Source organism: Salvelinus namaycush, chromosome 3 (assembly GCF_016432855.1).
Source record: "Salvelinus namaycush isolate Seneca chromosome 3, SaNama_1.0, whole genome shotgun sequence".
In the NCBI taxonomy this organism is placed as follows: Eukaryota; Metazoa; Chordata; class Actinopteri; order Salmoniformes; family Salmonidae; genus Salvelinus; species Salvelinus namaycush.
Window position 1 is genome coordinate 66,760,513 of NC_052309.1, and position 15,554 is coordinate 66,776,066.

The 15,554-nt window shown below is 41.2% G+C and overlaps 2 non-coding genes across 2 annotated transcripts; one reads left to right on the forward strand and one right to left on the reverse strand.

Moving 5' to 3' along the window:
- Positions 1–257: 257 nt before the first annotated feature.
- trnac-gca lies at positions 258–329 on the forward strand. Its single transcript has one exon. It is a non-coding gene; the product is annotated as a tRNA-Cys (tRNA).
- Positions 330–7,339: 7,010 nt separating this feature from the next.
- On the reverse strand, positions 7,340–7,411 carry trnac-gca. The gene has a single exon. It is a non-coding gene; the product is annotated as a tRNA-Cys (tRNA).
- Between the last annotated feature and the right edge of the window lie 8,143 nt (positions 7,412–15,554).

Below are 15,554 nucleotides of genomic sequence, written 5' to 3' on the forward strand. Positions count from 1 at the left end.
TGTTATTTCGTGTTTCATTTTTTACTTTAGTTTATTTTGTCAATTTTGGCTTTCTAGTCCATCACCTTAACCACTCAGCCACAACAACCTGATTGTTTTTTCTGTGAGAACTCTGTCCTGAGAAGCACACTGAAGTGACCTGAGCCTGAAAGAGTGAAAAGAGGGTGGTGCACTGGCCTGGTATTTTTAATCACATGGCCCTGGCCTAAAACCAACAACATAATGATAACACTTCTGCTTGCATCAAGCTTTCAACAGGGGGTATAGCTCAGTGGTAGAGCAATTGACTGCAGATCAATAGGTCCCTGGTTCAAATCCGGGTGCCCCCTCATTTTATCTTAGATTTCCCTAATTACCTATCAAAAATACAAGACAACAGTACACTGTAAAAGGATTACCATGAATTTGATGGTAATTTACAGGCAGCTTGTGGCAAGTAAAGTTCTGTATTTAATATCACAATACAGTTACTGTAATATAAATATGGTATCAAAGCAAGCACTGTCTAATGACACACAGTCCAATAGCGTAAAATGCACTTTATTATACGGTAAAAAGGTCAATGCTACCGTAATCAGAACTAATTAAATTCATTGGGGGGAAGGGTTTGTATGTCACAGTATTTTACTTTAATTACAAGGGATTGGTTCAAGCAGGTTGGCTGCTCGGTAAAGTGTTTACACAGCACAGCGTATTAATAAATATGCGGTGTTTTATATCGCTTGCAGTTTTAGAGGCCTTAACAAAGGCTTCCAAACTGGCAGAGTGCTCAACCATTTAAGGTACATTTATTTGGTTGTAAAAATGTCAAATCAAATTCAGTTAAACTTAAATTATAAACAATAAATAATCAATCCAGCTTAAGTTAATAAAAATCAAAAGAAAAAACAAACAATTAACAAAAACAATACCATTTACTGCTCAACCATGCCACTCCAATATGTCCACTATACATTTTAAATTGATGGGGTATTATAACCACCATAGGAGTTAAATTGGTACAGCATTCTCACTCACAGGTGCAAATGAATATGGCCTCCTACAAGGCACGCCTCAAAATATGTTAATGAGCCCAAAACAACAATACCATGCACCCACTAGTGGTCAAAAGCTTTTTGCCCTCCAAAGATACGGTATGGTACTGTAATCTGTGGAGTGGAATTACAGTACCATTTGAAATCCAGACATTTTTCCAGATTTCATCATCATTTACATTATGCTGCAGTAAAACGTTTCAGAGGTTATTACTGTTTTCCATTACAGTCTAGGGGATGGATAAACATTTGGTGATACACATGCACACACTGACCAGCCTGAAGAAAGTCTAACACTTATGGTCCATCCCATAACTCAAAACAGATCATCAAAAAGTCTGTTTTTTTTTCAAAACGTTAAGCACATTTTCAATTGACTTAAGTACAACACACAAAATCACACAGTAACTTTTTCACCACACCTAATCCGTGTTTCATCAAGAAATAGCTTTCATATAAAGTAATTGCCTTTCCCAATGCAATGCTCACAATACATATTATTCTCTTCTCATTTGTTTAAATACACTTGACCATCACTTAATCCAACTACTCTTACTGATTAATCACGTAACCACTAAGTAAACCTATAGATTTTAAACTGGTTTGTCTACTATACTGTATATGGATTTTGAGAACTACAGAAAAGTGTGTTTGTAAAGTATAAACATCTAAATGACATGTATGATACATGATAACCATACGTAATGACTACTTGTTATTGCTAATAGATTCCACATAGTGGTAACCACATTTGGTCACCATTTAAAAGGGTGTGTGTGAACACTTGATATTTCTTTCAACATGGAGCAGAATAGACAGCAAGGCAGAGGAAGAAATCAAAGAGCTCGTGGACAAGGGGCCCGTCAAAGAGGTGGGCATGGGCCACATCTAAGAGGTGAACATCAGAGAGAGGGAAGCAGACGGCAGGAAACTGTTGTGTCTGACGTCGTCCGGGCCATTGTCGTTGACCATGAGAACATTTCAGCAAGAAAAACGGTAAGTCTGCAGGATATGCACTATGCTCAACCATTACATTTACAGTAAATGACATATTGCAATGCATGCAAATTCACAAAACATACTGTAATAATACTGTAACATGATCTATTGACAGTACACTTTGTTTTACCCTCAGAATTAATAGAAGACCCCAGGGTGGTGGTCGTGGCCATGTGCTGACCAACCAGCAGGAGTGGGCAGTGGTGGGTGCATGAACAATGAGGACGTTCACTGTGATATGGATGAGAATTTATGGCCAAATGCTCAAGACAGGCTTGATGCAAATTAATGCATGCTAAACATTGATTTATTTTTCATTTAATTTGTTTTATTTAATTTATATATTTTTTTTTACAGACAGTACACCTAGGTCGCAATTATATCTGATGGATTTAAAAAATGTTTTTGCATAAATGATTGTAGAGAATGTCTTCATTGATCACACATCGGATGGATATTATGGAAATTATATATTTTCTGTCAATTTTGTTAGGTAATGTAAGTGCATTACCTAATGTGAACTGTGTAATCTACTATAATTTACAGTACTCTAGCATATTACTTTCAGCACCTCTAAGGGCGTTTTGAAACATGTATCTTGCATCGTTTGCTATTGGATTAACTGGTAGTTAAAACTACTAAATTAAAGATATCATTAAGTTGCATTTTATTGATTTTGTACTAAGAGTCGTGAAAATGTGCCACATACTTGCGAAAATAGTTCCAAAGCGATTTTTAAAAAGACTAAGCTTCAGAACAATGGGAACTCATTATTCCATAAGCCTCTCACTGACTGGCTGGATGGCTTGCTGACTCACTGGCTGATGGAACTCTCCACAAACACACAAGCCATGCTTATCTCTTTGTTTATCTCTGCAGGTGAAAAACCAGCATTTTGAAAAATTTCCTTTGGGAATATCTGGGATGTGATGCAAATTCCAAGGAAGAACTAATGATTTTGTCAGGTTTTCACATGACTGTGTTATGTAACCTGCTGCATGCAGCCAGAGGTGCCATTTTTCAATTGAACCCAGTAATGAAAATAATATGGTGATTAGAAAGCCAGGGGCCCATTTTTATACACATGCAATCTACTCTACGTATAAACCACTCGCTTCTTACACACACACACACGTGCAAATGCACTCCTCCACACACAATCCAACTGGAGTCATGCACGCACACAAGCACCCCCTTCAACAGAGCTACAAATGCCTTCTAGAGAACACTGTATGCAATCATCCATCTTCAATGAAGGAGTCTCTCATAGTAGTCTCTCTAGTAAGTTCTTAGCTGTGTAAGAGCACACACACACAAACACTCAGAAAAAAAGGTTATTGTTATGGTTCCCAAAAAGGGTTCTTTGGCTTTCCACATAGGAGAACCCTTTGAAGAACGCCTTTTGATTCCAAGTAGAACCCTTTTGGGTTCCACGTAGAACCCTTTCCACAAAGAGTTCCACATGGAACCCAAAAGAGTTCTACCTGAAACCAAAAAGGGTTCTCTTATGGGGACAGCCGCAGAACCATTCCAGAACCCTTTTTTTCTAAGAGCGTACACACAGAAGCAAGCAAGTTCTGTGCTGGAGTGGAGCGGTGTGTGTCTATGTGAACTCTTCCCACTCTGGAACAGCAGAGTGGGCAAGATCCAGGGCTGAGGCAGGGGCACAGCCGTACCCAAATTCTAATTTCCCTGCTTCAAACAGCCAACATCCAGGCAGGCAGAGTTTCATGTGCAAGTCAAGGCTTCCCTCTACTTGCTTCTAGTAAAAATGCTGCACTCTCTCCCCCTCTCCCTCCCCTGCCGTACAGTCCATTCTCTCCCTCTAACCCTGAGTAGAACATTAACCCCAGGCCCTTTCCCAGTCCGTCCTTTAAGCACTACCCAGCTAATTGAAGTATGCAGTCTTAATTAACAGCGTGTCTTGATAGTAAACGGCACCACTCATCAACCTGCTGTTTTCCCTATGAGGGGGGACTTGCTCTGTTCTGATGATCATTAACTCTTTGTGTGCTGCCTGCTCCTCTGTGGCCTCACTCTAACATGTGGTCTGCATTCCAAATGGCAACCTACATAGTGCACTACTACGTTTGACCCGACGCTGTAGTATCTCCACACGTTTAAATGGATGTAGGGGTTGATGGGAGTGAATCCCCGGGGTCGTTGTCCTGTAGTCGTCATGTGATTTATGGGTGCAGGTAGCAGCAGTGCAGAGCTCTAGGTACATGCAGGAATCAATAGCAAACGTAGTCACACCAAGCACTTCACAGAGATGAGGGCATAGAGCAACATTTGCACTTCAAAACTACAGGGATTTCAAATCACGTGTGTGTGTGTGTGTGTGGTACAGAGTAACACAACAACACACAGACTCATTTGGCCTAGTGTCTTTTCCTGCTGCTGAGTGAATGCTGGTGGCTCTGTAAACATAGACAAATGTGCCCTACAGGAGCACCCGCTGCCCTGCAGCTCCCCCATGCCTCAACCTAATGAATTTTTAAAGACAACATCAATCAAACTGCAGGCCAGATCAATAGACCACAGAGTGGATTTCATCAGCTGCAGTGTCGAGCAGAGCACGGCTGTTACACACATCACCTTGTCAAACGCCCACTCACCATCTCCATCAGGAAAATAACATGCCTGCCCGTGTAACATACCAATGTAGTCATGATCATATTTCTCTCTCTTATGGGTCGATTCAGAGTCGAGATAAGCGCATACAATGACTTTCACGTACATCATTCATTGATGTCAATCGGTGACTCAAATTCAAGTTCATTCTGCCGCTCTCCCCATCTCCCCAGCAGTACTGGATGAGCTGATGCAGGTCTGCTTTGTTAAATGCCACACAGAGGGTGTTCTACTCCACAGGGGTTCTCTGAATGTTGGGTCTGTTAATTCACTTTAATTCTCCCATCTGGATGAAGGCTGGCTCTCTCCTTCGACTCCTCTTACTGCATGGCTTCACGACACCATTGAACACGTCCAATTACCAAGCTGGGCGAGTGATAAAAGTCCTCCCTTAACTATCATTTCTGTCTCTGTGTGTATCCCGAATGGCACTATATAAAAGGAGTAGAGTGCGATTTGGGACGCAAGCTCTCATACCCACACTTAGGCTCAGCGAGAGGAGAAATTGCTCAAAGATTGGATACAAGATCTGAGCGGGAACAATTTCTCTGAGATTGGAGAGAAAGATCTGAAGGTGGAGTGCTAAATAATTCAAAAGGGGAATAATCGTGTCAACTTAAATTAAAAATGTAGGGGAGAATACTCAATCAGGACAATATCATGGATGGAAGCCGGGGGAGAGTGATTTCTCTACAGTGAGCCTTGAAATACAGGGAGAAGAGATTGAGAAATGAGACTTGTACCCTTTACAGACAGACTTTACGGTATGTTGCCTGTAAAAAATAATCCAATTCATACAGTCCCATTTTTACCAGATTATTATCTCCCGTGCACATGCCGGCAACTTTAAGAGTGGCAGTGCGAGGCCGATGTGGGTGTCTGTGCAGCCTATTGGCTACGTAGCTGCGCCATGCACATGAAATCAATAGGTATCTTGTTCATTAAACAGACATGGCTATCCTGATCACAGTCAACACACATATTTTGCAGTAGGCTACATAATGAAATATAACACAAATAATATTTTTACCACACAGCTTGCGTCAAGGCAACATGTGGAACTGCTTTCATATAAAAAAAATATGTATTCTGAAACAGAGCCCAAGGCAAGTCTATGCTTTTTAGTTCCACGTTTCATGTCTTTCCTACCCTCACTCTGCTTTCTTAGGGAGTAGTAGTAGGGTCTTACATTGAGAGTATCTTCATAATACCAATAGAAAATAATAGCAATCTATATTTTCAAAAGCATGTGCGTCTCGTGTTTATATTTCACAACCTCCGCAGGCTTTTGGAGTTGCCTATATGCGATCAAGCAAAATAATAGGCCTACTTGATTTAGGCTACATTATAGTAGTGGCGACCCGTCATTCAGTTTTGCATGTTAAATGATTGTCCCTCTAAAAAAGCATTCCAGGTGAAGCTGGTTGAGAGAATGTCAAGAGTGTGCAAAGCTGTCATCAAGGCAAAGGGTACTACTTTGAAGAATCTAAAATATATTTTCATTTGTTAAACACGTTTTTGGTTACTACATGATTCCATATGTGTTATTTCATAGTTATGTCTTCACTATTATTCTACAATGTAGAACATAGTAAAAATAAAGAAAAACCCTTGAATGAGTAAATGTGTCCAAACTTTTGACTGGTACTGTATATTATTTAGTTAATAAAGCTGCATACACACATGGTCTCTTTTTTGTTTTCGCATTGCACCCACACTGCTCGCGCACGTCAACGAGTGCCTGGGTAGCCGAGCGCTCAAATAGAACTTGGTTCTATTTGTGACACTTGACGCGCTGCAAGTCTCGCATCTCCTCATTAGTTTTTAGGAGCATATACCCACGTGGGTGATTGAAAGATGAACTGAGGTCCAGTTGGTAGTGTTAATGCACCTTAAAGTTGGTTGTCAACCGACATATAAAGTCCAAAGAAGAAGAAGAAGCCTGAAGGAGGAGAGATTACTGGAAACTAACTCGGTTTACTCTTTTATCTGTGGATTAATTGTCGGAGTAGAGGACCTTGTGCATTTCAGGTAAAATAACAACCCAATGTTTATATCCCAGGACAAATTAGCTAGCAACAGCTAGCTAGCTAAACTGCCATAAATGTTTAATGCTTTTCAACCTGTCCCCAAATGAATGTAATTGGTTCAGAGTTTGTTTTGATATTTCAAGCTGCATGACCTGATCTTGTCTGGTGTGGGTGGACAAAATCAACATGCACGCGATGCACCTGCGGTCTTGTCAGCATGTAAGCTGTAAGCCGTAGGCAGAACTTTACCGCAATCATGACTAGGTCGGTTGGCAGAAATAAAAGTAGAGGCTTTGTCTCCGGCAATACCTTTCACATATAAAGAAAAGTTGGCAAAAAGTTGCCGGGATGCTAAAGTTGGCAGAACTTTATTGGTTTGAAAGGTGTATTGGAAGGCAGAAGCAATCGCTCCTGCAGATGGACAGGAGGAGGATGGAGCGATCCCTGACAGATGAGGACCCAGATGGAAGGGGAGAGCAGTCATTTGTCAAACATCTCCGTTCTCACAGGTGCTGTTTGCTGACTGACTGATATCACGGGGTTATCTGATCTAATAAGTGACTAGAGACAGAGAAAACATAATCAAATTGCATGAGTGAAGTATTGTGATGTTTGACTACTACAGAAATCCAAGAGAAAATGAGGGGGCACCCGGATTTGAACCAGGGACCTATTGATCTGCAGTCAATTGCTCTACCACTGAGCTATACCCCCTGTTGCAATGAAGTGCAAACAGAGGTGTTATCATTGTATTGTTGGTTTTAGGCCAGGGCCATGTGATCAGACTGGGGAACCACCTCCTTTCTCTCATTGAGTATCGGTTATTGTGTGTGCGTGTGTGTGTGTCAACAGCACCAGAGGACAGAGAGCCACTCAACTTCACACTAGCATGGGCCATGCCATGCGCTGCTCTGCTGAGCAAACAATAGCAAACAAAGGAAGCTGCGTGGTGGTCACATACAAACTGGCACTCTGAAACAGTCACACAAAACACGTCTTTCCATCAGTCATTCTGAATACGAACTGTTGAACCCTAACAATAACAGACACACACACGAGACCCTGCATTGTGGCCCCTTCATGCCGCCTCTGAAAACTCAATAAGAATCAGGGCACTGTTTCTGTTGTCAAGACTATCAGGTTGTCCTGGCTGAGTGGTTAAGGCAATGGACTAGACATCCATTGAGGTTGCAGGTTTGAATACGGCTGACAACAAAAGCTTATGATACTGTATCATGGATGTTTATAGTTCCTCAAGACTCTTCCCGGGTAGTCTCCAATGTTGGTTTTTCATCTAAAAGATATATTGTCAATTGTTGTTATAATGTGGAGTGCCACTTTAACAAACTTTTCTAAACACTATGTTTGTTTTTTTATAAAGTCTCAACTGAGCAGTATCCAATGTCTTTGAACTTTATTTTGTACATACTCTCTGCCAAGAAGCTGATTCTCAACAGTCCTGTATTTACAGAGTAGCGAGACAAAGAACAACAAAGAAAAGCTCTCTGACTAAAAGCATGCTGAATTGGTCTAATTTTGAAGAACGCTAGAGTGTCCTCTACTCATCCCCATCGGCTCTGTCTCAGTGTCGGGGAAAGCTTGCCCTGCAATTCTCACTCAGCCGCTTATGGAATGTAAAGCCACGTAAGCCAGGAGGAGCTGTAGGAATTGAAAAAGCCAGAGGGCACAGCTAGGACAGTTCACACTAAATTCTCTCTTTTTCTCTTTTAATTCTAGCAGAATGGAGAAAGCGCAGTTCTGAGAGCCAAAGTCTAGTGACTTTGAGGGTCGTTTTTCACAGAAAATTGTTTTTTCTATAGATTTGACAGGCCAGAGAGACACATCATGATGCAAACACAACTGGAAGCACATACACAGACCAAACCATCATCAAAGGAAAAATTATGCGCTGTCGTTCTTTTTCCTCTGTCTCTCAAACACATATTTGAATTATGATGCGTCTCCATAAAGCAAGATCCAGAACCTCATTAACTGTGACCCCAGCTCTTGACCCTTGGGAGTAGCAGAGTAACAACGAGAGGAGAGTCGGCCTTATTCTTCTCATCAGCTCGGTAATCATCATCATCATTTGGAATTCCTTCCTTTCATCATTCCTGCTCTTCACAAGTCCTTTCACCCACAGTCCCACATAGTCATAGTACCTTACATCAAGACAAGACTCCCTCTCCTGTCCATTGCCATGTCAACGGAACAACAGATTCCAATGGGCAGCATTCTCATGGACCATTAGGTGCTTGTTATGGGCAGGTGGCTCAGATGTCGTTGTCATGGTTTCTCAGTTTTCTCAGACAAGAAAGTACCAATAGAAAAGGCAGGGAAGACACAACCACTCAGTTTAGTACGGGAACCCTCTCAAGGCACAGGTATGGGTGGACATATTTTATCATTATAAAAATACCTCATTTGATGGCAATATGCAGAACACACACACACACAAGATCAGCATATTTCACAGATACCATTAACACTGATCCACCATGGTGAGGCAATGATATTGATCAGTATTGATCTCAATATTGTATTGATGGATCAATCCTTCAACAGTCTCTCGTTTAACTGCTTGGCTTATTAAAACACATAACAGATCATCTCTGAAGTAAAGGGATGACACCATAGAACTTTCAAAATGTACAGATGAGATACGCTCTTCTGCACATACACATTTAGCAACACTTCAATCCCAACCCTAGATAACGAGGATCTACTGTATAGTAACTCAGCATCCTCATCAACCACATAACGGGTTGGAACCGAAATTATTTTACAGTCGTTTTGTTCTGAACATCATTTTTCTTATATATATATGTTTCGTTCAACTGTTCTGACCAGCAAAATAAAGTTCTGAATCGGATCGAACCCGCAAAAAAGTACTGGTTCATATCATTAGTTTCTGTTCCTTTTTTAACCTGTGAAATCAAGCGTTTTTTACATTTAGCTCATTCATTTAGTTCACCAATCAGTGCGGATAGAGCAGACAAGTTAGTTGTTTACATGCGTCATGGACAGACAAGTGTAGCCTATGGCGCAAGATGCGACTGTAATTCTGCGGGTGGGGAGAGAGCGAGAGAGGGTTGAGGAGGAGGCTTGAAGTGCTGGGCATCTTGTTATGACATGCATTATATGAATTAGGTCCACAGAATTATACCGAGAAGGAGGGGCTTCTATGAAGGAACTTTGAATGTCTTTGAGCTAGCTAGCTAACATGCTTGTGTGTGCAGAGCGGCACCAGAATTAAAAATCCTTCTTACCTTTTTGTAGTTAATAAATAAATCCAATGTGATAACTAAGCCTATAGTATCCTTAACTATCATTGAAAAAGTTAATCCATACAGTTGAAGTCTAAAGTTTACATACACCTTAGCCAAATACATTTGAACTCAGTTTCACAATTCCTGACATTTAATCTTTGTCAAAATTCCCTGCCTTCGGTCAGTTAGGATCACCACTTTATTTTAAGAATGTGAAATGTCAGAATAATAGTAGAGAGATTTATTTCTTTCAGCTTTAATTTTTTTCATCACATTCCCTGTGGGTCAGAAGTTTATATACACTCAATTAGTATTTGGTAGCACTGCCTTTAAATTGTTTAACTTGGGTCAAACATTTTGGGTAGCCTTCCACAAGCTTCCCACAATAAGTTGGGTGAATTTTGGCCCATTCCTCCTGACAGAGCTGGTGTAACAGAGTCAGGTTTGTAGGCATCCTTGCTCGCACACGCTTTTTCAGTTCTGCCCACAGATTTTCTATAGGATTGAGGTCAGGGTTTTGTGATGGCCACTCCAATACCTTGACTTTGTTGTCCTTAACCTTTCTTGGGTAGGGGGCAGTATTTTCACGTCCGGATGAAAAGCGTGCCCAGAGTAAACTGCCTGCTACTCAGGCCCAGATGCTAGGATATGCATATTATTAGTAGATTTGGATAGAAAACACTCTGAAGTTTCTAAAACTGTTTGAATTATGTCTGAGAGTATAAAAACACTCATATGGCAAGCAAAAACCAGAGAAAAAAATCCAACCAGGAAGTGGGAAATCTGAGGTTTGTAGTTTTTCAACTCTTTGCTTATCCAAGATACAGTGGAAATGGAGTCATATTGCACTTCCTAAGGCTTCCACTAGATGTCAACAGTCTTCAGAACCTTGTTTGAGGCTTCTACTGTGAAGTAGGGGCGAATGAGAGGGGAATGAGTCAGAGGTCTGCCAGAGAGCCACGAGCTGACCAGGTGCGTTCACGTGAGAGAGTTAGCTTGCGTTCCATTGCATTTCTGAAGACAAAGGAATTCTCCGGTTGGAACATTATTGAAGATTTATGTTAAAAACATCCTAAAGTACAACCAGTCACCAGTGAAAAGCAATGCCCTGTCCTTTAGCTGCCTTACAGGTTGGCATATCAAAAGCCCAGAAAACAAGACCATACCTGGCCATTTCTCCTGCGTCATCTAGTCTCCAACAGGGCTAGCTACCACAGAGAGATAAGTTGCACTACTCTCAACTTCCTCTATGGTCTATGGTCACACTCTCCTTCAGCCTGACATTAGCTAGATCTGCAGATCTAAGTCACACTGTGCAGCAATGCCAGCTAGGCAGTTTTAATGACAGCAAATAGTTCAATTACACAACAGTCAGAGCCAGGCTCTCTCTTAATTCAATTCAAGAGGCTTTATTGGAGTGGGAAACATTGCCAAAGCAAGTGAAATAGATAAAACAATAATAAATTAACAGTAATCATTACACTCAGAAAAGTTCCAAAAGAATAAAGACATTTCAAATGACATATTATGTTCATATACAGTGTTGTAACGATCTCTCTCTCAATTTCCATTCAATTCTCTCTCTTTCTCTCTCGCTCTGCCACTCTCTCTCTCTCTCTCACTCTCTTTTTCCTTCTCTCCCCCTCTGACTGTTAGCAGGAGATTGGATCTGCTGCTATGTTCACACAGCAGCTGCTGACTGACTACTCCTGCTATAATCACGACTACTGCTGCACAGCTCTCTGGCTGAGGATTCTATTAACACTACGCACTCTGAGGTGACAGGTGGTCCATCTCAAAGCCTGCCCAGGGTAATACTGAACATGGGGTGATAAAGGGGAAAAGTACTCTCCGGTTAGCAGAACTGTACAGGGAGGGTACACCTGTATGTAGTCTCTCATGACTCTCATTTTGAAATGTTTAAATCGAGTAAATGGCCAACAGCACATGAGTTCTGGGTGCCGAGATGAACCTGTATGTTACTGTTTGAGTGTACAGTGTAGACGCCCTTAATGTGAGGTAATGGGCTGTGGCCTGAGATGGATGTGTGTATTGTGGAGTGAATAATTTATATTCCCTACTACCATCAGGTGACAACTACAGCCGACCATCATTCTGCTGGGCGATTCCACACCAGCGGAAAATATTCTGGGTATCTGAGATTGTTTTGATAATTCTCACATATCAACTTCATTTTTTATCACAAACCATGTTTTAGAAAATCATGATGAAAGTGGCCATTTTAGGCCCCTTTTAGACCTACAGTAAGCATGCCTCCTGTAAGACCCTATAATCTGTGAACTGTACAAGATACAGACAACATCTTGGTGTCATTATATTCCTTATAGTGTGCAGTAAAATATGGAGTATGTCTATATTCTGAAATAAAAATATTCACATGAATTTATTCAACATGAAAAATATTAATCTAAATATAAAAATACAATGCTTTTTTATTTTGACATAGAGGACATTATAAGGAGTATAATGACACCAAGATGTTGTCTGTATCATGTACGGTTCACAGATCATAGGGTCTTACTGGAGGCATGCTTACTGTAGGTCTAAAAGGGGCCTAAAATGGCCACTTTCATCATCATTTTCAAAAGAAATTGTGATACAAATGTAAATAGCATTTCAAACATCATTTCTCCCAATGAAGTTTTTATGTGAGAATTGCCAGAACAATCTGATACCCAAAATATATTCCGCTCCTGCTGGCATGGAATCCCCCTGCTTCTGTTACACACAACTATGTTACATTCCCGCTAAAAACACAAGGTGCTTCTCTTGAACTAGTGTACCTGAACATCGTTTCATTGATTCTTTTTCCTTTTGTGCCAGGGTTATTCAAACTCAAACTACATATGATATGCTGGAATTGTAGGGTTTGCTTGCCTGCACACTCCTGCGCTAGGTGCCACTCCACCAGAACACAGAACTTTATAGGAACAGTGGAGTAAACACTCTAACCAACCATAGTGTCTCTGCAAAGAGCACCTTACTTTATTGCAGGAAACAGACATAAGTGTAGCTAGCCTATTATTATCTCCATCACTGCTATCTGGTGCACAGGATACTGTCATTACACACTCGAGCAGGAGTAGCACAGCAGCATTAGCAGAGAGAAAACAAACAAAAGCAACCCATAGAGATCTATCACAAAGAGCTATGTATCTCTAATCCTCAGTGCCTATTCTGTGAGATCAAGGGGCCAGACCCTTTCAGTGGGGTCATAGCAGGGTTATAATATATAAATATATGCAAGATGGTTTGATCCAATGCAAACAGTCAGTCATGCGTGCATACTGTATATTTCACGTAAGGGTGGTCCCGGGAATCGAAACTACTATCCTGGCATTGCAAGAACCATGCTCTACCACAGGGTTCCCCAACTGGCAGCCCGCAGGCCCGTGTTTTATTTGGACCCCCCAAGTTTTCTGAAAAACTAAAAAGAATAAATGTTTAATTTGTATTTTTTATTGTTGGACCTAAAAGACTGTAAAAACACGAGCAAATCAGATCCAAGTGGTTTTAATTTAGGAAATATGTTTCAAAGTATTCCCACACATTATAGAGAGATATATGTGATCATATGTAACGAATGTGAAATGGCTAGCTAGTTAGTGGTGGTGCGCGCTAATAGTGTTTCAATCGGTTACGCCACTCGCTTTGAGACCTTGAAGTAGTGGTTAGGGGAGAGCCTACGGTAAGGTAGCCTGAAAGGCTTAGTGTCACTGAGTCTGATGTGATGGACATATCCAGTAGCCTTCCCGCAATCTAGTTTGTTCCGGGAGAAGATACACTCGTAGCGGGCTATTAGCTGAACTAGCCGCGGCCTTTGTGGAGCGATGGGTAACGACGCTTCGTGGGTGACTGGTGTTGATGTGTGCAGAGGGTCCCTGGTTCGTGGCGAGGGGATGCCGTAAAGTTAAACTGTTACATTGATGCTGTTGACCCGGATCACTGGTTGCTGCGGAAAAGGAGGTCGTCGAAAGGGGGGTGAGTGTAACGGATGTGAAATGGCTAGCTAGTTAGTGGTTGTGTGCGCTAATAGCGTTTCAATCAGTTACGTCACTCGCTTTGAGACCTTGAAGTAGTGGTTCCCCTTGCTCTGCAAGGGCCGCGGCCTTTGTGGAGCGATGGGTAACGATGCTTCGTGGGTGTCAGTTGTTGATGTGTGCAGAGGGTCCCGGGTTGGGGCGAGGGGACGGACTAAAGTTAAACTGTTACACATATACAAATGTAAGCAAGGTTTGAAATGATTCTATTTTAGCCAAATATTACATCTGTTTGGGCTTCTTGCGGTCAATTTGCAGTCTACAAATTATTTGTAATTATGTTCCGGCCAACTGACCATCCGCTCAAGTAAAAATCAGTTGATGATACCTGCTCTACCAACTGAGCTACAGAGGGCTGTCTGACTGTTCATTACACTATCTTTCTTGTCTCAATGGACTTTAGGTGTAGCCGCAGGAAGTAATTTGGGCCTGGGGGTGCAGTACATTTTTCCTCCAATGGGGCGGGGACTAATCTTTTTGCCCTCGCTGGTGCTGCAGACGATATATCGTCCACTAATAGAGGACTATTAAAGGCCCAGTGCACTACTAAATAAAACTATTCATATATTTATTTTTTTATTAAGAATTTTCAGGAGGTGCTGCAGCACCCTCAGTGCCCCTACTTGATACCTGAAGGCAAGGGTTTGAAGGAGTCTTCAACCATTGAACCTATGGCTTGCATGTATTTGATTTGATAATTGATTCAGGGAGTGGGTAATCCTAGCCATAATGTTACGACTATACTGACTGACATGCTCCCCTCCATTTAGCTAATGATTTTTATTTTTATTTTTACAAAAAGCTTACCTTTCAGTCCTCCAAAAGATGTAGACTTCCGAGATCTGATGGACTGGCACGCCATCTAGCGGGTTTTTGAAGATCTGCTAAATGTTGCATTTTTTATTAATGGCCTATATCGGAAATGGTAAAAGAAAAAACGCATGCATTCTAGATTTATCAAACATTTTACCAAACAAATGAATGTTATGATAATATACTATACCTCTCTGTTGCTAATAGGCTGTATATAGCGTATTAATCGGTCTTACAAGTTAGGCCTAGCACTGAAGGCCTATTGGTCAGAGCTACGTCAATAACGTCAAAAAGGTAGGCTAACAATAAACTATAACCCTAATTATTTATCACCTCTGATGGGCCCGTGGGTTCGATGACAGTCTGGTTACAACGAAGTTCCTTTCTATAGTTTAATCAGAATCCACGTGAAATTAGCCTGGCTGATGTCACATAATAAAGTCTCAGATATAAACTACATATCTCTGATTAGAAACGTTTTTTTATTATTACAAAACCCTGGCTACAGGAAGATTTACAGGTTAAATCGTGTGCATGTCTATAAACCCTGTATAAATAAACTAGGCCTATTTCTTAGCCGGTTACAAACAAAGTATTTCAGCAAGCAGACCATACATTCTTGTGCGCGCGTAACCGTAATCATTTGCTCATGCACGGCACTGCTAATTTGAATTCGCTCTTGCAAAGTTAGGCGAACTTCCATCACTACTCACT